General features: G+C 37.6%; 1 protein-coding gene across 3 annotated transcripts in view; it reads right to left on the reverse strand.

Annotated features, from left to right (window-relative positions):
* LOC129569894 (myb-like protein I) overlaps positions 1-23329 on the reverse strand; it is a 94009-nt gene extending 70680 nt beyond the window's left edge. For 2 of the 3 annotated variants that reach the window (XM_055449120.1, XM_055449118.1), the window contains exon 1: positions 6849-6866. The gene's annotated coding sequence lies outside the window, so the exon portion shown is untranslated. Of the gene's footprint in view, positions 1-6848; positions 6867-22473 lie in introns of those variants that run through there. The other variant, XM_055449119.1, reaches the window with a different exon arrangement.
* Positions 23330-25207: the final 1878 nt, after the last annotated feature.

The raw sequence follows: 25207 nt of genomic DNA on the forward strand, positions 1-25207 counted from the left end.
TCATTTCGATCTTTGCTGCCATCTTTGCTGCTCCAAGTCATATTTTGTGTGACATGAATGAGATATTTTCTGTCTGATTAAATTTAAGTTGTGCTGTTCTGTGTTCAGTTCGGTTTGGTGTGCACTGTGTGATGCAATTTTCTGTGTTGATAGTGAATCTCTTTTTTGCATGAGTCTCGGTTTCAATGCAACGTTTTTGCCGTTTGTGTCGGTCTTTCTCTCTCCCCCCTCTCTGTTTCTGTCGTTGCACGCTTGTGGACCTTGTTTAGAGAATGCGCTTCACAAGTGCAAACGACGCAAAACGTACGTGTGATGCCAATGCAAACAAACGCAGGATAGTTATAAATTATACAGACAAAATCATAAGCGAAACATTTTGCCATGCCGTGTTCCTATCGAACTGCTTTGTCGACTGTGGGCATCGGAGACAGAGAACGGAGAAATGATCTTTCTCATTATTATTCTTTGTCTAATTTGATTGAATTATTATGATACATAACGTTCAGATTCGCATAAAAACAGCTGAAAATGATAAATTACATTCGGATTCATCATTCAGTGCACGGATTTTGGCCTCTACTTTATAATATTCCCGCAGATTTGCATTAAATATGAAAAAAGCGGCAACTGCAACTGCGGCTGTGATTGCCGTTCAGTGGCAAAGGAAACGCAAAAACTTTACCCGGCCATAATTTTTCTCTTTCCGTTTTGTACGTGAAGTTACAGCATTCGACTATGTATAGTATGTACAAAATAGCACACAATTCAAATATTCTCTCTGTTCCAATAGTTTCGAGATGTGCTCCCTGAGTAATACGATGAAGTGGAGAAAATTCTGTCAAGCAAAAAGTATTCTCATACAAACAACTATTTGCGGTTGAAGGAACCTTCGTCGTTCTTTTTTTTCTCTCTCTCTCTTGGTTGTTGTTGTATTTTTGGTGGAAAATGTGTATTTGCATTTCAGTTTGTTTCGACTTTTTCCCGGGGTAAAATGCTTTTTGTGGCAAAGTGGTCGATCATTAAGCTAAACTACCTAATGATAAACTTAGGTATGCATATATTAAAGTCGAGGAAGTTCAATTTTTGTTGAGTCACATCGGTTGGTTTTTCTGTACACCAGAGAATGAGAAAAAAGAGTGCTTTAAAAACATTGCCATCAAACCAAAAACCGAATTAGAAAAGTTTTCCACACATCGACGAACCCAGACGAATTCGACTGGATCGGTCATGCTTTACAACTCATTTTAAACACTAATACTGGCAGTGCCACCAATGCTGGCCTCACACAGTATCCACAATGCAGGACATAGTGAGAGAAGGATACAACGTGCGGTGGCGGTGGCAGCGGCGACAGAGTTGGCTGTAAACTTGTCGATTGTTCTGGATGTTTGAGGAAAATGGAGTAACGGATAGAATCAATCCGACGTGATGGAATGAATGTGCAAATGCGTGTGTGTGTGTGTGTGGAGCGAGAGGTTTGAAAGTTGTGTACTCTCAAATTAGATACACCTTGTGATTGCTCCGAGGCTGTTGAATGCATGTATTATATATGTGAAATTTTTGCTTTGACTCTAACGTCATCCCAGTAGAGTGCAGACGCAATTACCGTTGCTCACGGTTTGTTTGTGGGTTGAGATTCGAGGCAATTATATTTTCTCGAGTCGTTGCCTTTGACTATCGAAATTTAATTAAATTTTAAATATCTTTCGATTCAAATGTGTTGTGCACTTTGTTTGTTCGTTAGCAAACGAGCGCCCGAGCATACAAGCGAAAGTTTTATGCACCAAAGCACCATGCTGAAATCGACTACCGGCCACGCGCGCTCATCACATCATTTGGCCGTAAACAAATGCGAAACACAACAAATTTTGATAGGAAACATGTTTTCACCGCAAAACTTTTCATCGTATAGTTAAATGGCGAACCGAACAGCGTCATGTGAATGTGAGTTTTGTTGAATGTCTGAACTATCATAACGCAACCGCTGCTATCAACAGCAGCGTGTGTTGGGAAAAGTGAAAAGAACGCGATGATAAATTGAATGTTTTCATTTCGATGAAAATATGATTTGGCAAACGCTTGCTTGCTCGTTGGTTGTTTCAGCGAGAAGCGCGCCGCGGCGCGCACTGCGCACCATAGAATGCTACTTAACAATGGCAACGATGAGACCAGAAACATCAACATCATGATTTGGTATGCGTTTGCAATTTATTTCGTTATTCGCGTAATCCATCATGTAGCAGGCATTTTAATTTTGATTATAAAACTTATTCTATTTTAAAATTTCCATTTTCCATCACAGCACCAATGCACTCTCGCTCGCTCGTTCGCACGCTGGCAGACTATGAACGCAATATACATATTGTATACGGTGCACGCAGACGATCCCGAGGAAAGTCTGCAATCGAAATAGGGGTGGAACCAGCTCAAATATACGAGTCATTGTGCATTGCTTATAAAATGTTAAATTCCAAAACGGAAGTGTCGGCTCGGTGCTGAAAAATATGAAAATGAAAAATGTAGCTGGGTTCCTTTTCCGTGCGCTGTTTTTCTCTCCTTCTTTCTCTCTCTCTGCATGTGTATTTGTGCGTATATTTCCTATGCCATAGGCTTTCAAAGTTGTAAAAGTTTCTTTCCATGTGTTTACTTTTTTCTCGTCTTTCTGCGAGAAATTCCAAAGACAAGGAGAAATGATGGCGAACGTGAACACATACTTTATTTAAAAACTACACACGCACGTTTCTCAGCTGCCGTCGGATGGTTTTATATGAATATCGAATGAATGCACATCGTATCGGTGGAAACCATTCTCACATACTACGTATGAATTAGCACCGAATGTGATCCGTAATACGAACACATACTCTATCCAGAATATCTTTCGGAAAAAGTTTTCCGTGTCTTTTGCTCCGCACGCACGCAACTTCAAATAGCAGAAAAATTAAATGCGAAAAAGGAAAATGAAAGGCCTTTCATTTTTCCATTCCGATTATTTATCGAGGTGGATCTGAAACAGAACATAAAGCTATTTGCGATGACGGCAAAGATCCCAATTTTTGATATGAGCTTCATTCAACCACTTGCCCGCTGATACTGTACAATATATACATACATATATTGTGTAGGGCTAATGTATTTTTTATGAGTTTCCATCATAAAATTCTAATTTATTGCGCATTTTTTTTACAATCACGTGTTAAAAAGTCAAAATTCAAGAAGCACAACTAAATACCGTCGCCGCCACCGTCGTCGACTTGATAACAAATCATATGTTAAATTGGAGCTCAAATTCTGACACCGATAATGTTTCTGCACGGATGCTGACATCATTTCTGCTTATTCTACTCGCTGCAATCAACTTCATTTATTACACGTTTGCTGAAAACAATAAATTAAATCCCATTGAATAAAAAAAGAAAAAAATCGAATAAATATTCCAAGAAGTTTCCTTTTCAGGGAAATATGTGAAATGTATCTTCGGCAAAAATTGTTCCGCCAATTGTTGTTTGGGAAACTGTTTTCGCTGCTGTTGTTTTTGACTTCGTTCCACTTGGATATATTGTGTTCGGTACACAATGCGCGAAACTTTATTGAGAACAGCGAATTAAAGCACTTTAAACAAAGAAATTCCTTCAGAGCCATCCAGTTGATAATTGAGACGGAAAAATGCTTGCGCAATCGGAAGGCTCCAGATGTAAGTGGTGTAATTACGGTATAAGCCAGTTTTACTGGTGATAGCACCGTAATTGTCCCAGTGTATACACATTTTTTTCCACGTCGTTCGTTATTTGTAAATAAATTTTTAATATTTTATTGATGTATTTGACTGGAGCTGAAAAGTGAGAGTCTAAGTAGGTAATAGACTGTCGAGTGAACGCGCACATCGGCCGCGGCAGTAATATTCCAGTGTTCATGTAGCTGATGCCATTTGTTTCATTGCTGTAACATTTTATGATTATTATTTGTGCTATTTCAGCCAAGACGCGCCAGAAACCGGAGAGAGAGAGAGAGAGAGAGAGAGAGAGAGAGAGAGAGAGAGAAATGTTTTTCATTCGTTTGCATCGACATCATCATTGACGACGGCAGCGGCGGCGACGACAACGACGTTGTCGTCTAAGTTTTGACATTGTCGTCGTACATTTGCCTTTCTTTCGCTCCTTTCGTGTGTGTGTGTGTGTATTTGAGCTAAGATGCGAATAGAAAATTGCTACCATAAACATATTTGGCTTGGCCTCTTCCTTTCTGCTTGAACGCAATTTGCTGTGAACAGCACAACCGAAAACATTATAAATCATTTTGGAAGTTTTTCTACACTTTTTTTTTCGTTCCCAATTCAATGTTTCAGTTCTTTTCTTCCGCTTTTTTTCCATTTTTCGCCTCGCCTCGCCATCTTCTACTCAATTTCATTCCAGTCTCTTCTTTTTTGCCAGCTCGTAAACTTGTGATGTAAACGTTTTCTATTTATTTTTCCATCGCTTTCTGTCGATGTGATTGCCGCATTGGGAGACTAAATATAAGAACGAGAGAGGGAGTCAAGTCACTGGCTCGTAATATTTCGCGCGCGCAAAATTAATGGCGAGAACAATTTGGTTCGGCATGTTTCTATTCAATCTTCAGGCATCGTCGAGACTCGCCTGCCATGCTTGCGCAATTCACCGCTTTTCCAGCTCTCTTTCTCTTCTCGGTCTGTTAGCGGCGACGCGTAATTTTTATTCGACTCGGAAAAGTTTCTTGTTCTTTGTTTATTAAGATTATTACTGTGTGCCTATTTCCTTATTGCATTTAAATTCTAATTTTCGTACGGATGGATCAGCGGCTGTGGTGCCTCTGTCTATTCCGCTCAGTTTTTAACTGCCACCCAAGGAACCGACACTCACACACACATACATATACACTGAGCGAGACCAAAGCAACAACACCAAAGTTTTCATCGGCAAAGAGTCAACAGAAGATTTATTTGAGCACAAAAGGAACGTGCCTAAATGCTCAATTATAATTAATTTAGCCTTAAAAATATTCACTGTGTTTTGCGATGTTGGCATTCGCAGAGCTTAAACAATTTTCGCGGACGCAGCGAAACTCTCATTGACTCGGCTCATTGGTGCCGTTGTTTTTGTTTGTTGTTCGTAATGAAGGAAATCAAATTTCATAATTTTTTTTCCTGATTTAATAAAATTGCTAATTTGTCAGACAAGCACAAGATACCCCAAAAGACAAGGGTGTTGTGTTTCGATCAAAGAAGGATTTCGATGGAAACGTGAAAAATGGAAAATCATCGACAAAAATCATGTTAACATTAAATTCCATTCATCAAATTCTACCAAAACCGCCAGCAAAAAGTTCGAATTAGATAAAGATGTCCGACTGTATGGACACATGAAAAAGGTTCGCCCCCCTTTTCGCGCACAGAGCGCGTATGGAAGATAATATTTTTGCAGAAAAAAAATGCAATTTCACGAGGGAATAAAAAGTATTTATTAAATCAAAATATTTTAATTTGTTTATGCTGGGAAAAAACTCATAGATTCGCTCATTTTTTTAAGTGGGCTATAAAAAATGAGATTAATGAAAGAGCGGTGGCAGATGAAAAACATTCCATAGATGAATATCCAGCACATGGCATGCGAAACATCAAGTCCATCTGAAATTACACTATGAAAACTCTGGTACGCAAAAAACTGACGAGAGCGAAAGTTTCCCTTGCAAACACACATATGGATTTTGCGAAGTTCTGCAAATGCTGGAATTCGCTTAAGCGAATTAAAAAAAACATACTTTAAGCTGGGAAAACGAGAGCATTTTAAATGCGACTGAACACGTCAAGCTGTTGAAATGATGAATACGAATTTCATATGTGTATCAGCTCATAGTTTTAATCTGTTCATTTGAAATGATATTTCTCTTTTATCGGCATAGTGATGCGATTCCTATCCTATCCATCCTCTGTGAATCGCATATTGTGCGAACAAAAAGATAGACAGAGAGAGAGAGAGAGAGAGAAAGTTGGGCATGAAATAGCCATCCATTCATTGCTTTCTTCTCCTAAGCGAATTATAAAACTAATTGATGTATCTGTAGTGAGTTCACATGCACTCACAGCCAAGGCAAGCCAAGCCAAGCCAAAGTTATTTTGCCTCTCTTTTGTTTGAAAAATATGAATCTTTTGTCTCAACATCATTTCCCATCCAATTATTTACATGAGTGAACAACTAATTTTGAAACTTCATCGAATTTTGTTTCGGTCTCGGCTCCAAAAACTTCAAAAGCAATGTAAATCAAACGAAACGAACGAAACGAAATGCGCATTTGAAAATATTTTAAGCCGATTCACATTTTTCCATTCTTATCTGTTGCAAACATTTTGACCAGAGTTAAAATAGCCTCTAGGATTCCAATGATTTCAATCATTCATACAATATTTATGAACTCATCAAAAATAACTGGGATTTTAGTATAATCAGGTTCTTTTTTCTTTGGAAAGAATTTTAGAATTCATTGTTTGTTATGGTTGAGCCTAAATGACCGTTGTAAATATTTAGTGAATTCCATTCAATATTTATAGTTACAGAAAAACAAACAATATCGATTGGTATTTAAAATAGTTCCAGCATAAATGAAACGAAATTATTCATTAGCTCCATACAACATTGGAATGTGGTGCGACCAATTCGATTGAAAGTGTCTATGAAATAAGAGCTAGGTGCGCAGTAAATATTTCATGTGCATCTGCGCTAGTTTTTTTTCGTAATATATGCTATTTAATTTTTAAAATTTTTTAAATTGTGTTCAAAAGCATATTTCACTGGGATTCGGTTGACATTTTCAGTCATTTTATTGTGGCTACATACATTCGGTTCCGGCTGAGTTCACTTTCGTTTAAAGTTCAAGTAATAAATAATCGAAAATGTATGCTGCCGATTTTCTTAGTTCTTTTACGTCTGCTGTGGCAAACGACGCAAGAGCTCCTTCCGTACCGAAACCAAAGAGTTGAGATGGTTTTTCAATAGTCGGCACGTTGATTGGAATCGAATGGCTGGTTGAGAGTCGATACCATGAAGCAGTTGCTACAAAAATCCAATACTCACAGCTGAAACGAGAAGAAAAGAGAAAAAAACCATTTATTAGACGAGAGCAAGAAAAAAGGACTCAATGGTAGAAACGTAAAATATTTGTGTTTGGGTGTCTTTTGGTATGTTTTCTGTGAACGAATTTTTCATTGTTTTTCCGATGCGTCGGTAGAAACGAAAGGAATATATAGCATATGTAAAGAGTCAAATAAGGCGTGCAGTTGGCATAAAGGTCAATTTGTCTCATATTGTGCGTCAATAACACGATGGAGAATGCACTCGGAATAGGCTGGCGTGACAACAACAGTACGACAGTAAGCAATGCAGCAGAAGCACATTCGAATATTAATATGTAGTGCTACTTCGGCAGTTGCTTACATTCTTATAAAATGTGACGTGCGGCAAACATTAAAGGCAACTTTTTACCGTACGCTACACAAACTATTTCATTATTGCCTTGCCGTCGCTTCTGCTGCCATGCACCACACTCCTCTCGACAACTGCCGTTCACCTAAATAATTGTGTTTCAGTCGAATAACAAATAAGCACGTTTTCAGTTGTTCAACAATGGTTTTTGTTTTTCGTTTTCAAAATTGCCGTCCATTCGTGTTTCCATTCTATTCGCTTTCATCGTTGCATGCTTCGAAATCCAGCACTGGTTTGTCTATTTCCAATTTGTTTGATCGAAAAAAAAACTAGGGAAAATGGAGATGACAAAAAAATGATATTTTTTACTCAATTCATGCGGCACAGCAGTGATCTCTCACTTCACCTGCCGCCGGGTCGAATGACAGTGAAAAATTCGAATACGTTCGACAAATTGTTGAATAAGAAAAAAACAGCCTACAAAATATCGTTGAATTTCTATCGTTTTTTTGTGTGAGGAAATTTTGTTTACATATTTTTTGTCTACTTCTGCTGTGTGAATCAAACCCAATAATAACGTGTAATCAGTTTCGGCATCATCATTGAACATCTTTTCCATTTTTGGATGGCAATCGATAGACCATATAAAATGAAATTTCGCCGTGTGAATGGTGTGATTATGGTGAATACTGCGTCGATAAAATCGGTTTTTGAATACAGCAACGAAAAACTCTATTTATACAACAACAACGATAATAAAATAGAACGGCACCTATTTGTCACGACACAGGCATCCACATATTGATTATCATATATGTTCGATTTATATTCCTTTTTGAATAGAGGATGAACAACAACAAAAAATAAAATCGATTTCTTTCTCCAGAGTATTGCATTTCGGAAAATAGGTCCACTTGAAATTCGGAAATTTGTAATAATATTCTTTAATGCAGATAAAAAAAAGTATTCTATTTGTCACCCTCAGCAAGAGATTGCTATACACTTACTGTTCTGCGTTTACCATTCGTCGTAATGGGAAAAAAGCAGAACGGAAATATTCAATTGAGTCTTTTTGGTTGTGCGCATGTTGAAAATTCCATCTCTTGAACATTTTATTTATTAATTTTTTTTCTAGAACACTGTTCTCCTTCATTCGCTTTATTAATGGCAGCGAATGCTACTCTTGAACTACATAACTGCTTTAATTAAAATCAATTTGGGAAAGAAATTTGGATCTGCTTGGTTATTTGCGAAAATGGAAGAAAAAAAAAGGGGACCAAGAAAATCTAATGAGAAAAAAAGTCTGGAGCCGTCGCTGATTTTTTTTTTGCTCTGTTTGGGGTTTCGTTTGCTTTTGAATAGCTTTATCTTTTTCTGGATGAAGCCAACCGCAAAAATAGGAATTGAAATGTAATCGAGGTCGTCGTTGTTGTCGTTGTCGTCGTTTACAATACAAAATCGGAGCAATGGAAAAAAAAAGTCGCACTCAAAATGACTAACCAAAATTGTAAATAGATTCCGAAAAGGATGCAGAATTGATGAGATTTTCTCCCCATTTTCGAGGCGACCCCGAATGAAACGATTTAATTTGGTGGCTGAAAAGAATTTGCGAAGCATTCATATGAAATGCTCAACGGAAGACTTTGTCGCTTCTTGTGTGCTCTTATTGAAATAAACATATCGGAATCGGCATTGACGTCGGCTGGGTGGATGACAAATCGATAAAGCAATAAAGCAAAAAGCGATCGAAAAGTAAAGAAACCGATTCCGATTCTCTTTTTTGTATCTGAATTTCCAACGAAACGAAACGAAACGAATTCGTTTTAATTATTGAGTTGAAGACAAGATCACAGCCGAAACGCAAGTTGCTATTTTTCTTGTTGTACATTTTTTATATTGTCAATATCTTGATGTGAACGTCGTCTGAGCTGTCATCTGACGAGGCATGGAATGGGCGAGAGGCAATGGATTGAAACAGTCTTCAAAGTGATTTTAGTCGCAGTGTCTGCTGTGTGAGTTGCAAAAGATGAACATTTCCACCGTATATTCAGCACTCAATCTGAACGCATACACATAAGACACAACTTTCCATTCTTAACAATTTGATTTGTGCAATGCATTGCGATGCAGAAGAGAGCTAGAGAAAACTGTATGTTGGTTATTGATTTTCGACTCATGGAACTTTTCCCGAGATGGAAATACAGAGCGTCGGCTTGGAGCAAGAGAAACTTCATGTTTGAAACATTATTATTTTAAATATGTATTCAGTTCAATCGTATGTCAACAGAAGGCAGTTTATACTGTGCGAAGTGGAATGTCCAATGACAATGTAAAATCCAGTTGATGAGAAAGAGTAAATGGCCGCAGTAAGAATATGCAAGATAATACAAAATGGGAATTATGCTACATATTTTATCAAGTCAAACTAAAGGAATGTCTATGTCAATCTGGGTGAGCAAGCGAGCGAGCGGGAGAGTGAGATAGTCGGTTTTATGTCGTGCCATTCGAATGACAAAGCCTTTTGCAAAATCTACACATGAACTCAATTCAACGGGCTGAAATGGTCGGGACTCTCTGAAACGTCGTTTCTTGTGTGCGCATTTTCGGAATTGATATTTTCCAAGCATTTGGAAAATCTGCAAAGCATTTCGAAGTAAACGAGTTAAATGGTCTATTCCGTGTATGTGCCTTTAAGATTACGAATGTACTTGAGTTGTTGGTCGAGTTTTCGAATTGCCACATGTGGAAAATCAAAAGCGAGCGAACCAACTTGGATAAAAACTTCCGTTGTACGGGGCACATGGACTCTTATCCCACCCTGTGTGTCTCTTATTCTCTTGTTCGGCAAAGGGACATACACACAAAAACGTAGCGAAGTATATCAAATATATTAACATAGGAAATAAAAAAAGAAAGTCGCCGATAAAGCATGCACATAAAGCAAACCAAACGAAAAATGAGGAATGAAAAGGAATTTTTTACTTCTTTTTCGGGTAGTTGGATTGTTCGATGTCCTGAGGAGAGCGGAAGAATTTTATAAAACATAATATTGCACATAGCAACCATAACGACGACCGAGCCACACATATAGCATTCCCTTTATCGAGAGTGAGTTTTCAAGACAAAAACTCATATGAATGCGAATATCCATGGAGGCACCGAACGAATCGAACACAAGATACTAGATGTTTTGTAACAAAACACAAACAGCGTACATTTTGTATTTACAGGAAATATTTTGAAATGGGGAAAAAGCGTGTACATAAAGCTACGGCGAAAAAGAATCTTTGTATAAGGATTTTTCGTTGTACATTATGTACCCCCTTGCCAGCAGCAGCACATTGTCTGCTGCAAAGCGAGAAAGGAAATCGCAAACCGTCAAGTGCGGGAAAGAAATCGATAACGGAACATCGAGCCATCATGCCATTGAGCATGTATCCATCCGAGTTATTCCGTGGAGCTATAATTCAATAGTGCTTATAAGCCACCGCTGTTTCGTTCATCAAACATGGAACCTGGATGACGAAAGAAACCATTCGCCATTCCATTCATCAATTGTGTTGTTGTCGAATGTTAGATAAAATTCACATAGTGCGACAGCCAGGCCGAATTATCCGATGGGACACAACTTTTGCGAAAATTTTCATTTCAATTTTCATTGGTGTTTGTGAGGCGGAACCGAGCAATAAAAAAACACGCACATGACAAACATTCAATACGACGTGCGTTACGAATTGTGTCGAATTGTGTGTATGTGTCCAGTCCATTCGAAAACGGGGGCGCCCCCTCAAACTCCAACTCATGTAACAACAAACAAAAGTAATATTGTTAGCCTGGAAACTTTCTTCGTATGTTTTGTCTACATTAATCGAGACTCATTCAATTGCCCCTGAAACTTAAAATACACATCATTTTCGCCAAATAAATGTTCCGTACAATATTGCATTTGGTCGTTTCTCCCTTTCTCTCACTCACTCTCGTCGCTACTTGACTACTGACTGCTGTCGGTAAATTTTGTGCTTCGATCCGCCGATAAAATGCTTCGCATCGTCGTTTTGCTTTACATAAGCACATTACGGTTGCTGCTGATTTCACTTCATTATTTTCTTTTGCACCAGTGTGTGTTACGTTTTTTTTCTGTGGTTGTTCTCTTGTTTCGCTGCTATGTTACTATCGATTGATCAGAAAAAATGCTGGATCTCGGCGTTCCTAGATTTTTTTTCCCTCTCATTCTTATCCGTTCTGCGTGTTGTTGTCATGATTCCTCTACACCGTCTGTGCTGGCTTGACGGTTTGAATTAGATACATCATGTTTTGTCTACCATCTCTAATGATGTTTGCGATATATATCAAAATACAGTCCTTGAATTACTTGCGTTCCCCGCCAGCAAAGACCATATCACCAGAAAGGGAACGCTTCATGGATATCGATTCAATGGGGATATGTGCTCTGTGTATTGCGTGCCAGCGAAAATGATTCATTCTCATCGCACATCATCAAACAATCGAGTTTCGTTCATACTGAACGACGACGGCACAAATGATGATTCTAACACGCCAGTCCAACCGAAATGCACACTGAATACGTCTATTGTCCGAATAGTTTTTGGTAAGAGAATCGAAAACTTATCGTCTTAAATCATGGAAAACGCAATTTGCCAAGCGGCAACACCATTTTTCCATGAAAACACATAAAATTAAATGAACGAAAAATAGATTGGGTGCGAAGTGTGAGGCGATTGTGTGCGCTGCGTTCTCTGATCGAAAAACGCAAACGGGAGAGAGAAATAGCAAAAATCATGAGCAGCACAAGATGTAATCGTTAATGTGATGTTGTTCCGACGGATTGTATGGCCGGAAAACATAAATAATCAGTTTTTCCTTTCGAAAAATTGAAGAGACGAAGTTTCCCAGCATCTTGATGTACTTAAATGCAAAATTTCGATACGAAATCCATTTTTCGGCACACACTCTCACACAAACACATCGAAAATGTATTGATTTATGTGGAGTTCATTGAAAATGAGCCGAAACGAAGGAAAAATTAAGTGATTTCAACATTATTTCGGTACTTCACTATTTGTGAGCGGTAGTGGTTGTCAACGTCGCCGTCACGCCGTCGTTCAAATATCGTGTTTACGATGTGTTTGGTGATTTTTATGGAGAATTCACAAATGCACATACTGTGTACACTTCGTGTAGTTTAACTGGAATATAGCACTTAGGCCCTTTCATCCACATATACACAAACACCAAACTAAGAAGCGAAGAAAGAATGAATGTGAACTAAACGAATTCATATTCGGAATCACGATAAACAGTAATCAAGGGAAAAACTTTTAGATTTATTCATTTTGCCGTAAATTGATTTAAGGCTGTTTGGAGTTGTTCGCTTCGTTCATCTCTTTTGAATTCTAAATTTGTTCGACTGCACATTGTCGACGAGTGGCGATGAAAGACTGGCGCTGTTGCAAGCTGCCAAAGGATTTACGCGATGAAATTAATGGAAAACCCAAAACTTTTATTCAAACAGATCCAAATAGGAATTGAACATCTTCTTTCAAAATGCACAAGAAAAAATGTGGAGAGAAAAAAACATTTGTGGTTTCAAACTATTCCGATTTCAAATTTTCTCACACAAAAAGTTGTTCAAAAAAATTCAAAACTATCGGTAGAAGTTAATACAGATAGATATATATATATATATATATATATAGAGAGAGAGAGAGAGAGAGAGAGAGAGAGACGAAAGATTTGACTGGAGAATGAAGGTCACTAGTGCGGTGTGAATACAAACAAAGTGCTCGTCGATTCAAACGTAGGATGAATGAAGAAAAAAAGAGCATTTAATTGTGGAATTGGCGCCTCGAAATAACCATTTTGGCTTATCTAAACATGCATTTTGTGTGAGCATCAAGAAGTCAATGAAATTCAACCTTTTAAAATTTCGACATGTCGTCGCTTCGGGTGAACAGTGACAGTCGTTTCACATCGTTGTTCCCACACATAACACGCTTTTAATAGAGTTTGACATCGGTAACCGAAATCGATTTAATTTTCCTCTGTTTACATTTCACAAAGATTCTCTCCCTGTTTCTGTTCCTTTTCAGCTCCTTCTCGCCGGCATCCAACGGCTGGTGCTGCGGCGTGTGTGTTCGGTCGATTTGATTTAAATAAATATTCAGTTCAAGTGCATAGAGTGTTCCTTATCATATCGTTTCATTGATACGGGATAAAAAAGGAAAAAAAGTCGTTTGTGTGCAGCGTGAATGGAATGCGTACTCCATGCACTGAAAAATGTGGAAGCAATTTCGTATGGAAAAAATTGAAACTGATACAGAAACCATACAAAGGGAGAAGAATGTTGAAATAAAATCAGCCGCAAACAGCGCACCAGCAATCGAAATAAGACGAAAAAAGAGACGAACATAAAGCGACGAGAACAATCCTGTTAGCACTGAAGGGAAATGTTAGAAATGGGTTTAAATGTCCGAACAAATCAGAAAAACAATAATTTTTCTTTATCGTTGTCGTCGTTTCAACCTTGCGTTGGACGAACATTTTTCGATTCGCTTCACTCTCTGACCGCTTTGTTTCATTAATCTTTTCCATTGCCTAATCGTTCTTAAACCTTTTAAAACGGCCTAAGATGAAACCTTGGATTGTTTATTTCCCTTCTGCTATGCAATGTTTTCTTATCTTTTACAATCGAAAAACTGTGCAGAAATAAATGCACACATAAGAAGGAACTCCGGCACATTTACCAGCGAAACACCGAGCGAAAATTAAAACAACATAAAAATAACATGGAAAAAAATCAGAAAAGGCACACAAAACACTTAACATTTTCACTTAATCTATATTCAATTAGTGAGTGTATTTCAATGCACGCACACGAGACAGACGGTACGAAAAAAAGCGAAATCCGATGGCAAAAATCATCGGATGTATAACAAAACAAAACGAAAAAAAGCACATTTAACAGCGTATGCAAAAGGATTTGCAATGGGGAAGGCCAACACAAAAAAATAGATGGGAATTTAAGGAAAAAACAACACAGATTGGCAGACGAAACGAATGAATAACATGACTCTGACGTAAAACAATGACGAAGATGAAAAAGAAAACGAATGGAAGGAACCTCTTGAGTTTCAGCTATTTGGTGTGATGTTATTTTTTTCCGAACGAAAATGGAACGTAACGAAAACATCTTGGCAGAATGAAAAGCAATCCAAATGGCTACAGCATTAGCATTCACGGCCAAATGGAATGCATTCCGGTTGTTGAATGTTCAGGCAAAATGAGTCCGGGGATCATATTCAACATTTGCCTGCCTCTTCTCTCTCTCTCTCTGTCGCACGCATACACTCACTGCTATTTTCACTTAGATTTTGCTTAAAAATATTTTTGCTTTTATGATGCGATAGCTCGCGTTAATAGAATAAAGGTTATACAAAATGGATTCATGCACACAGATTTATGTATAAATAATGCGAAACCAAACGACCGTTCGAAATGAACGAAACGCAATATGCAAGAACAAAAGAGCCCGTGCGATTTTCCTCTTTTTTTCGCTTTGCTTCTCCCATTTGCTGGCTGCCAACATATACCGGAAAAAAATTGAAACCAAGATAATCAAAAGAGAAACTCCTGCATCCAGACATAAATGAAAAATTCTGGTTAAATTTCAAGAATGCTGAATATGTGAGCTATTCGAAGTGCCGCCTCGTTCAGTTCAGCTCGGAAATGGATTCAAAAATGATGTACATGCAAATCATTCCACATTCCTTGCTCCACGTTCTTTGAAACCCCTTTTATTAAAACATAACAAATATGATTTTATGGATCTGGTATTCTTGAGTGGCTGGCTCACTGGCCATCTTTTTGAACTATTTTGATTTCGAGCATGAAATTCCAAGTTTGTCCGTATCTCTCTCTCTCGAGTTATTTATATGTCGAAAGATCAACAAATGCTATCGAGTATTGGCGTAGTGACGCCGGTCTCATGGCATTTGCTTTTGTCGTGTTGTGTTTTGGGACGAATTTCTTGTCGATACGATGTCAACACTTGGATTTTGCTTTAAGCAATTTGCTTCAATTTTAAGTGTGTGCATTTTGTGGTGTCTTTTGTTCAAAAGACAGACTCATGCATGGACCATACACACTTGATGAACGATGAATCAAACTACAGAAATATGTGTTCCGGCGACAGAACATATAGAAGGCGACAGCCACTTAAAAACGGCACATCAAATTACCATGTAAAAATTGCGTGGTAACCGTTTTGGATTCCCAAAGAAACGACGAAGACAACGACAACAAAAAAGTCGGAATTAATTCGACGATTCTTACTCTGAAGTGATTTCAATGTGAGTGTTTTAAGCTCTGATAAAACTAAAGTGCTGTTTGAGTTTTGTGTGCATTTCGCAGACGTTGGCTTTAATCCGGCACACGATTTTGTCTATAAATTTAGTGATTTTATAACGTTTTGACATCTCAAAAATCCAACGCTGTGCACTGGAAATTGAGCTCTTTGTTGTGTATGGCCAAGTATTTCAACAAGAAAAAGATCCGAATTGATAAAGTTGTTCATCGCCGAACGATTTGCAACTACATATTCATTTCCAGATTCAAAAAAAAATGTTTCGCCCGTTTCTTGGGCTGTTGTTGGGTTTTTTTTTCTTGCCATCTCTCTCCTGCTCTCCATTTTCGATCAGTTCTGCATTGAGCAACATGGCATTAATGCGAAGTAAGCAGTCAACGAGTTGGAAATATGGTGTAGACATATGCAAACAGTTGAGTATATTGAGACCCACGCAACTCTTACGTACAATTTTTATTGCGTGTACTTCGGTTGTCGTTGTCGTTGTTGTTGAAGCAGCTGAAATTTGATACTTTGTTCTGTTTTTCTCCATTTTTCTCTATCTCTCTGTCCGGTTCAACTTCAACAACATATATTACACATTGTTAGTGATTCAATTTTGAATTTTTTTTTCCATCTTTCGTTTGTTAATGCCTTTCAACCAGTTATTTAAACGGCTGTGAACTCGCCATATCGAATTAAGTCTGTGGTTTGTGTTTGCTTTTTCTTCTATGCCCAATACCCATGCCCATACCGAAATTCACATGGGATGTCATACAACACTAGATGTTTGTTCTGATTGGAAAGGCATCGGCAAAGTACACCAATTGCACCGAATCTTCATATAGATTTTTTTCCATGCTTAAATTGATCAACGTTATCGTCAGCAGTTTATTATTGAATTTTATGGTTTTCGTCGCCAATGGCTGGGTTGACTGAGAGGAGCAATGTTTATTTGCTTTGAAATATTGATATTGTGTTTATGCTTCGATGTCAAAATCGCATTTCCATCGATTCGAATTGGTAATGTGCACATCGCTATCAGCTTGAGGGTTATTGTAATATTTGTTGAATATGATTTTATTTACCGTTGTCATTACGCAGTTGCTACTTTGCTCTTTTCTGTCGATGTACAATGCAAACTTGCCTTCCACCATTTTTCTGATGTCGATTCCAATGTTGCACATGTTGCCGATAGAGAAAGCGAGAGAGAGAGATAGAGAGCAAGTGAGAGATTGAAATCGGATTTGCCAACACTATCATTACCAGTGATAGACGGTGACATTTGAAATGCTCGAAACCCAATGCAACCATGAGATCGATGCTCTTGCACATGCACATTGCACACACACATGCGCTTAATAATAGATTTCATGCGCTTGTGATAATAGTATCGATATGCATTTCTAAGTGCCTAAACAAATATTATTCGATGAATGTCAAATGCTTACAGCGTCTGTGCTCTTGCATTGAGAAAGCAGAACGAACGATGATGATGATGATGATGCTACTGGTTTTCTCGATGCAGCTGCTGTTGCTACTTCTGCAATTGCACAATTTTATGTGTCAATATGGTATCTGTTATGTTTTGAAATTTGAATGTACTGCACAAAAACAACCAAATGCGACAGCATTTTAAGCAGCAATAATCGAACGAGCGCGATAGACGACTACGAATATTGACAGCCGCATCGAAAGCGAAACACAGTAGCATAGAAAAATTGAAGTTCATACGATACAAAATCCGTACGGAAGCATAAGCTTCGAGTCAGTGATGTGTGTAACAACACCCGAAACCACTCTAATCGTCAACCAGAAAGAGTGGGAGAGAGCGAGATGAACAAATTAATCGGATTACCGTCGCGCGCGCGTGTGTATGTGTATACAATTGCATGGGTGTGTGGTGTGTGTTTTTGGTATATTTGGATTTGGTTTAGTGATACAGAGAAATGGATTTTTCACCATATTTTGTATTTGTTTCGCATTTTTATCTTCCGTCCCATGTTTCGAGTGTGACATTCGACTCTGATTTCGTCGTTGACTCGTGTTATTCCCATTCGCGGTGGTTTTTTTTCCTTTACACCTTCCACGTATTAGGGGTATTTTTTTCGGGACGTCACGAGAAGCAAATGTTTTTGAATGAAATGTAGGAAAATAGTGTAAATAGATTGGGAACACCATCAGATACACTCCGTGATAGCTTTATCTCGGTGCTGCTGTTTTTGTATGCAATGTTCGTACAAGAGTTATGCGGATTTTAATTCGGAATAACATCACCGGAAAATTTGTATATATAGGTACATGGCAAATAAAACATAAAAAGAAGATATCGGCACGGTACAGTACCATGGCATCGGGACAATAACAGTAGCGATGGCGATGGCGATGGCGATGGCAGTGGCAATGTCAGTCATGTGAATGACAAAATGCTCTTCCGTCAGCCGAACCGAACTAAACATTCCATGCGGTGTATGCAAAGGTTGATGATGCCAATTTACACACCCACAAAAATTGTAACAAAAAAAAGACACGCACACACTCACACACATACATATAAACGTCAGGCAGTCAACGAAATGACTCGGCCGTGGTACAGTGCCATGGTATAACGTCAATCTGACAACACGTGATAAGAACTTTTTCCAAACACATTTTTTGTTTGGTTTAACTTTTTTCTAACCTCTTGTTTGGATCGCTGTTACGAGCACGCTTAATGCCGAATGCTGTCCGTACGAGAGCAAAAAAGCCAGGCAATGAGAGAAAGAGATGCTAGTGACGAAGGTAGATAAATCTACCAAATATGTCGGATTGTTTGCATCGCATTTGTTGGCGCGAGCACACAAATTTCCGCATAGACGCCGTTAGTTTGCTTACGGAGAGAAAAAATAATGGTATCTCTACGAAAAAAAAAATCGTAAACACGAAAAAGTATAGACAGAAAAAAATTGCTGGTGCCATTGAAATGGGAGAATAAATCTCATTAGTTTGGTGTTTCTTTCGCTTTCCCTTTCTTGCGTTCTGTTTTATGGCAGCGAGAGTTTTTATATTCGCCAATCGAAATAATTTCGCATAAAGCAAAAGTGTTTCTGTTCGTGAAATGCCGACGACGTCAGGGCCGCCACTTTGGTTACATCATATCGGTAAAAGTATTTTATGATTTTTCCCCGTACGTCGTGTGTCTTTCGGTTGTGTGTTTACCAATGATTACGATATTAATTAAACTACATAAATTTCCGAAACTAATCAAAAACTCATTTATCATATTTTTTTTCGTTTTCTCTAGTGGCATTTGCCATCCGCCATTCATGGATATGCGCCTTACATTTCTTCACTCGTGTAAATCGTAATGCATTAATTTCAATTTTTTTTTTCTGCTGTCCGGCTCGGTTCCTTCATGTATTTCAGCTGTTTTTGATATGGATTTACTATTATGGAACAGAGAATTTCCCACTTGGCATGTCGGCCTTGGTCGCAAAGTGACCACTAGAAAGCCGAGGAAAAAAGTTGTAATGATAAATTGTGTGACACGAGGGTTTGATGCTGTTGCTGAAGTGATAAGAAAATTGCATTTTTATATTGGTATGTTCTTATGGCCAGCAACATGACTTAGTATTCACTCCATCCATATGCTGGATGAGTTGTTCCCAACGCAGAATTTCATTCGATAAAATGACGTAAGAAACCGTTTTTTCTCTTGTTTGTGCATGTATAAAAAAACGGTTGTTGTGTATGACCTTTGCTCATGACCTGTTAATTATAATAAAGTGACAATTAACACCCCAGGCCAAAATCAATAAATATGTTTCATAGAATCGCAGAATCAAATCGAAAGAATCATTACGCGCGATGGACTTTCTTTCGATAAAAGAAAATCAAATTCATTAGGACTACATGCAGTACATAAATTCCAATCAATTTTTATGATCGTTTCGATTACAAGTTAATTTTGTGGATAGAAACGATAGCATGCATTGATTTGTTCGTCAACGGGCAAGCGTCTTTATGAAACTTGATTATCTCGTCACCGTCGTCGTCTCAACGGAATGAAAAGAAAAGAGAGGAAAAAAGGTGAAAGGTACCGAGACGCAATATTGAAATTATTTATCGATAAAAATAAATAGCTTCTGCTTGTGTTCCAAGTTACTAACTGCGAAGCATTTTTTTTTCAATCGATTCGATCAAGTCTACAATTGGATTTCATGTTTGGCAATTGTTCCTGATTTTACCGCCGATTGATCTTTGACTTTAATTCTGAAGTTCAAAAATAACATGAAGATCATTAGTGATTCATTTTCTTCTTCTTCTTCTTCTTGTGAAGAACCATTTTGGATTTGAACATTTTCAAACAGTTTTGGCCTTTTCATCACGTTTCACAAATTTAAATCAACATGAAATCATTTTTAATGAAAACACTTTTGCATCTTTGTTATTGTTTTCGTATGTTGTCAATAGTTTTCGAGGATTGAGACCATCACTAAATCAATCAACAACAATAATAACAATAATTGTTTACAACGTTCGTGGTGAGTGAGCTGAATTCGATTTCGAAGATGAAAATGTTAATGATGAACGCAAAAAAAAAATCTTGTTACGTTCTAATTGGTAAATTCATTGAATGATTTTTCGTTTCATTTTTTTCGCCTGGCATTTTGGTTCGGCCGAATCAGTGTTTCTATTTCGATGGAAATAGCAAAATTGACACGACTGCTAGTATGTTTTCGGTTTGGAATGGAGAAAAAAATGAACAAATCATGACACAGAGCAATTTATAAGTTGATCAATTTTGTATATGAAAAGCTCGCTGTGCACGCCATTCGTTGTGTTACTTAAGTCAAAGTGCGATCTTTTTTTTTCTTTCGCCGACACATCACAACTGAGAAGTCAATCAAAGAAACAGGCGGCTGACATGATTTTCTATTATGACTACAAGAATTTTCCTCAAGTAAAACATACATTTCACACAGAGTGATGGCATTATAACTCACCATTATTTAATGCGAGCATTCTCTTTCGCTGTTTTCTTTGTTGTTGTTGCCATGCAAACAATTTAAATTGATTCCTTAAAATCGGTGACCGGACATTTAAATTCAATGAAAACACCAGAAAAAAAATTTACAATGCAAACAATCGAACAATAACTGTTGCTTGCTGCTCTCGAACCAATTAATAAAATTTTAATCTCACTTCATCTAATTTGAATCAATTTAAAATGGATTGCTCCACTTAAAAACATGAAACGGATTATCTATGGAATGAGAAAAAGTAGGTAAAAAAAAATTGGTTTTAATTTTAGCGCCATCTCAAAACACACGCGAGCGGTGAAAGCATTGGTTCTGAATAAATTCATTGAAAAATGTGTGTAACTTAAACTTTTCAATCAATGACGAAGATTGTGTGTAAAATGTGACGTGATTTGATATTTTTTTTTGGCACGGTTACGGTTCATTTTTCATCTGATTATCGATTTATTGACTAGAAAAAGTTTTCCTTTTGTATCTGACCAACGAAATGTCTGAAATCGGATTTTATCGATTGATATTCATCGATTTTGTTCGTCGTTGCAGAGACGAAAGAACAAATAACAAAATAATGAAACTTTGAAAAACCGAAAATTCGAAGAAACTATTCATCTGTTTTGTTATTCAGATTATTTTGTTGTTATCTTTCCATCTTTTGTTCAACAGAAGAAGGAAAAGAAACTTCGATGTTTGACAAAAGATAGAAGAAACGATTTTGATGCGAATGGTATTTGATTTCAAGTTGCAAATAATATCGATAATGATCGACTATTCGGTCGTTCGTTCGTACACACAAACACAAAACACAATTACTTCGGCTGTGCAGCAAAATAAATAACAATGAAAACACGACCACGACAATAATGGGAAAGAGGGACTGATCAAAGAATTTGACGAAAACTCGAAAGCCAATAATCAAATAGTTTGATCTCGATTTGCTCTCACTCTCAACGCAATCACATCTTTTATTTAAAAAAAAACGGCTCCGCTCTTTGTTGCATGCTTTTCCATTTCTGACTTTTTTTTACTTCTACTATTTTCAAATGGCAAAAAATGAAACACTGGCTGCTACTGCTGCTGCTGCCTGCTTGTCGCTTTGTACACATATCTGCATCAAAAATGATGGAAGAAATAGTTTGCGAGTTAGCAAACGATTCATCTCAATCAATAGTTTGTTTCCATCACTGAAATTGAATTGCTGAACGTAACAACACAACATGCCATCGAATTCAATCCATCCATCTTCTCACTAGTTTCAACATGAAATGTAAAGAATTTCCCTTTTTTCGCTCTCGTTTTTGTTTCTTCCATAAATATCCAAAGTTGAAATTTGGTACGTACACAAAAGGAATCGGTCCTTTGTAGTAGCAAAGCAAACAGAAACGAACATGCAAAACACGAAATAGCAGCAGCAACAACAACAACAGTAACGATAACAACAAAAAAAAAGCACATGAAATCAAGTGAAATGTGACGAGCAGTTTGATGAAAATACGGAACATAAACAATCCACAAGGAGCACAACATAAAATAATATATGCACACGGAATATATGATATCGACGACGATGATGTCAATGGTCGTTCAGAATGATACACTTGGGAATCAATTTCTTGTCTGTAGTTTATTGTCTCAATTCGAAAGACCGTTTGCTACTTACTTTTGGCTTGAGAAGAATGACCGAATTATGGTTGCGAGTGTAGTAAAGTATCGTCGTTGTGATGAACAACTGGAAAATACCGACACATTCACACACGTCAGAAAAACGAAAAAATAGAACGAATAATAAAAACGAACGAATTTCTCGATCCTCACTAAACTGCACACGATGTTCAATATCAAAATAATAAATAGCACATTGTCTTCGAATATATATATTCTTCTGCTCTATCTCTCATTCCTTTCGGTATGTATTCTATTTTATGTATATAAAACTCTCATTGTTAAACAGTCGTGATATAAACGTAATCACAATCCAAACGGAAAAACACATCAACAAAAAACTCGATCGCTTTAACCGCAAAGTTGCTCTTGTCACTGAATTCCAATATTTTTCGCTTTGTTCATTTATTTATTTATCAATTTCAATCAATTTTCCACTCTGAACTTTTTGATTAATTTCCGTTTTAATTTTTAAAAAATCCGAAAAACAACATAAACACTGCTGCTGCTCTGGCGTCGGCGATGGTGGATGGTTGTGAACGAGAGAATTTTACGTATATGTGTCTATTTCGGAAATTCTCTTCAAACCATTCACCCAAAACAAACAAAATAAGCGAAATATTTTTGTTTAATCGCAAATTATTTCAATTAATTCAAACCCGGTTAAAAACAATCAATAATGAAAATATAAAAAAATCGAAATAATTCAAGTTGATTTGGCGAACAACGATTATTTGACTTCAGCCAAACGGTTTATGGGAATTTCGAGAGAGGCGATGTACAAAAAAAGTCGTACGAACAAACGAATAAATCTCATGTACGGACAAAAAATTCGATTTGAACAACTATTCGCGTTGAATGTATGTTCCGAACTAAACGTAACCGACAGCCCGAACAAGAGACACGACCGACGATAAATCAACGAACACTCCTAATGTAATGGAACACACAGAGGATACGGTAATACGACGCGATACGTTACGATGCATGTTTATTTGCGAGTGTGAGCGTGTGTGTATGCGTGTATGTTACGACGAGTGTAGCCGAACGAAGACATTGCGTTTTCCATGTAAGAGCGGACATGGTTTTTGTTCGGAGGCGTCCGATACTCAAGAATGCACATAAAACAGTTTCATTACGATGGGATTGTCATGAACGTGCGTGTTGCATTCATGCTTCACTTATTTGGCACGGCGCACACATGCGACGATGCGATGTGACGCAATGTCGCATGGAGATCAAAACACAACATGAGTAAAACCGCACGCCACGTCTTTGGCTGATGCGGCGCGGCTCGTGAGCAGTTTAAGCTTACCATGGTGCGATTCAACGTACTAGATTGTTTCTCCTTCGAATGAATTGGATTCATTCTCTCCTGGCATTCGATTTTTTCTTTGCTTTTCACTGTTTACAAAGAACTCCCAATCTTTCTTGTGTTTTCTTTTGAAAAAAAATCTTTCACATGCAAATTAAATTCAAAAACGCTCTTATTTTAGCTTTGATGTGGTAACGGTGGCGGTTGATGTGACTTTCAAATTGGATCGTATATTTTCATCATTCGAGTCTTTCCAGTTAGAATTCTCATGGCTTGGACTTGTGTGTGTGTGTTTTTGTGTGTTTGTAATCTTATTCAGAACTGAGAAGATTTCGGTACACGTACTTCCGTATGTGCAAAGATATTCAAGAGGTGATTTTTTGGGTCAAATGTACACACTCTTGCAAAGCATACTAGCGAGATAGCATGTTAGTATAGTACGCATAAGACGTTGATGGTAATGATATGACTTGGAATGAAAGTGTTATTTACGTGCCTGGACCTGAGTGTTATCTATAACGGCAGCTGTTTGTTCCATTTTACCTATTCTCGCGCGGGTCGTGTGACTGGAATTCGAGTCGTCGATTTAAACACATTGACATAGCGCGCACAACGTATGACTTAAACTTTGAATCAACCACCACCACCACCGCTGGCTCGCATGATTTATGCACGGAGCTGCTTGTGTTTCTTTTTATCTACACCATTTTCAGCAGAACGAACGATATCTCGATGTTTTGTTTGCATTGAACAGCGAATAAATTGCTGTGATGTTGAATTTTAGATGAAGAAGTCATGTTTTATGCACGCATCGATACGTTGAACAGAAATCAATCAAAATTGGCATACATTATTTTCGAAACACAAGGACTTTGCACCCGCCACCATTGCTTCACTGGAGCACAACTGAACAATCGGTTTTACGGTTTATGGCAGCAAAGAGAAATACAAACGAATCTCACCATTGACCTTGACTAAAACTCAATGTACACACATACACAATGGGTGTGTTTATTCGTTGCAGCCAAATCAATCGTCGAATTTTTCACGGTTTTCAATTTACGCGATCATTTCTAATGAAAAGCGAAGAGATGAACGATTCGTCAGCGTGTTGTGACGTGAAAGAATATGTGTACAGAAATCGAAACAACTTTAGACTCGAGTCTTGATTGGCGATCATAATCAACAACCATTTCCAAAAAGTATAGAATCAAAGTAAACAAGACGACGAAAGATTGAAGCGTGTGCTCTATGCTCGCTTTGTGATTGATTGATTATAGTTGTTACTTGTGGAACAGCTCAATTTCAATTCATCTGTGTGCTTCAATTGAAATGGAATTGTTTGTGTCAGCATGCGATGCGCATAAAAATTCCTTATGGAAATCCGAAATGAATGAATGCGTAAATAAATTAGCCT

This window comes from Sitodiplosis mosellana, unplaced genomic scaffold (assembly GCF_009176505.1).
Source record: "Sitodiplosis mosellana isolate CC-2019 unplaced genomic scaffold, AAFC_SMos_1.0 Smas_scaffold_47, whole genome shotgun sequence".
Taxonomy (NCBI): domain Eukaryota; kingdom Metazoa; phylum Arthropoda; class Insecta; order Diptera; family Cecidomyiidae; genus Sitodiplosis; species Sitodiplosis mosellana.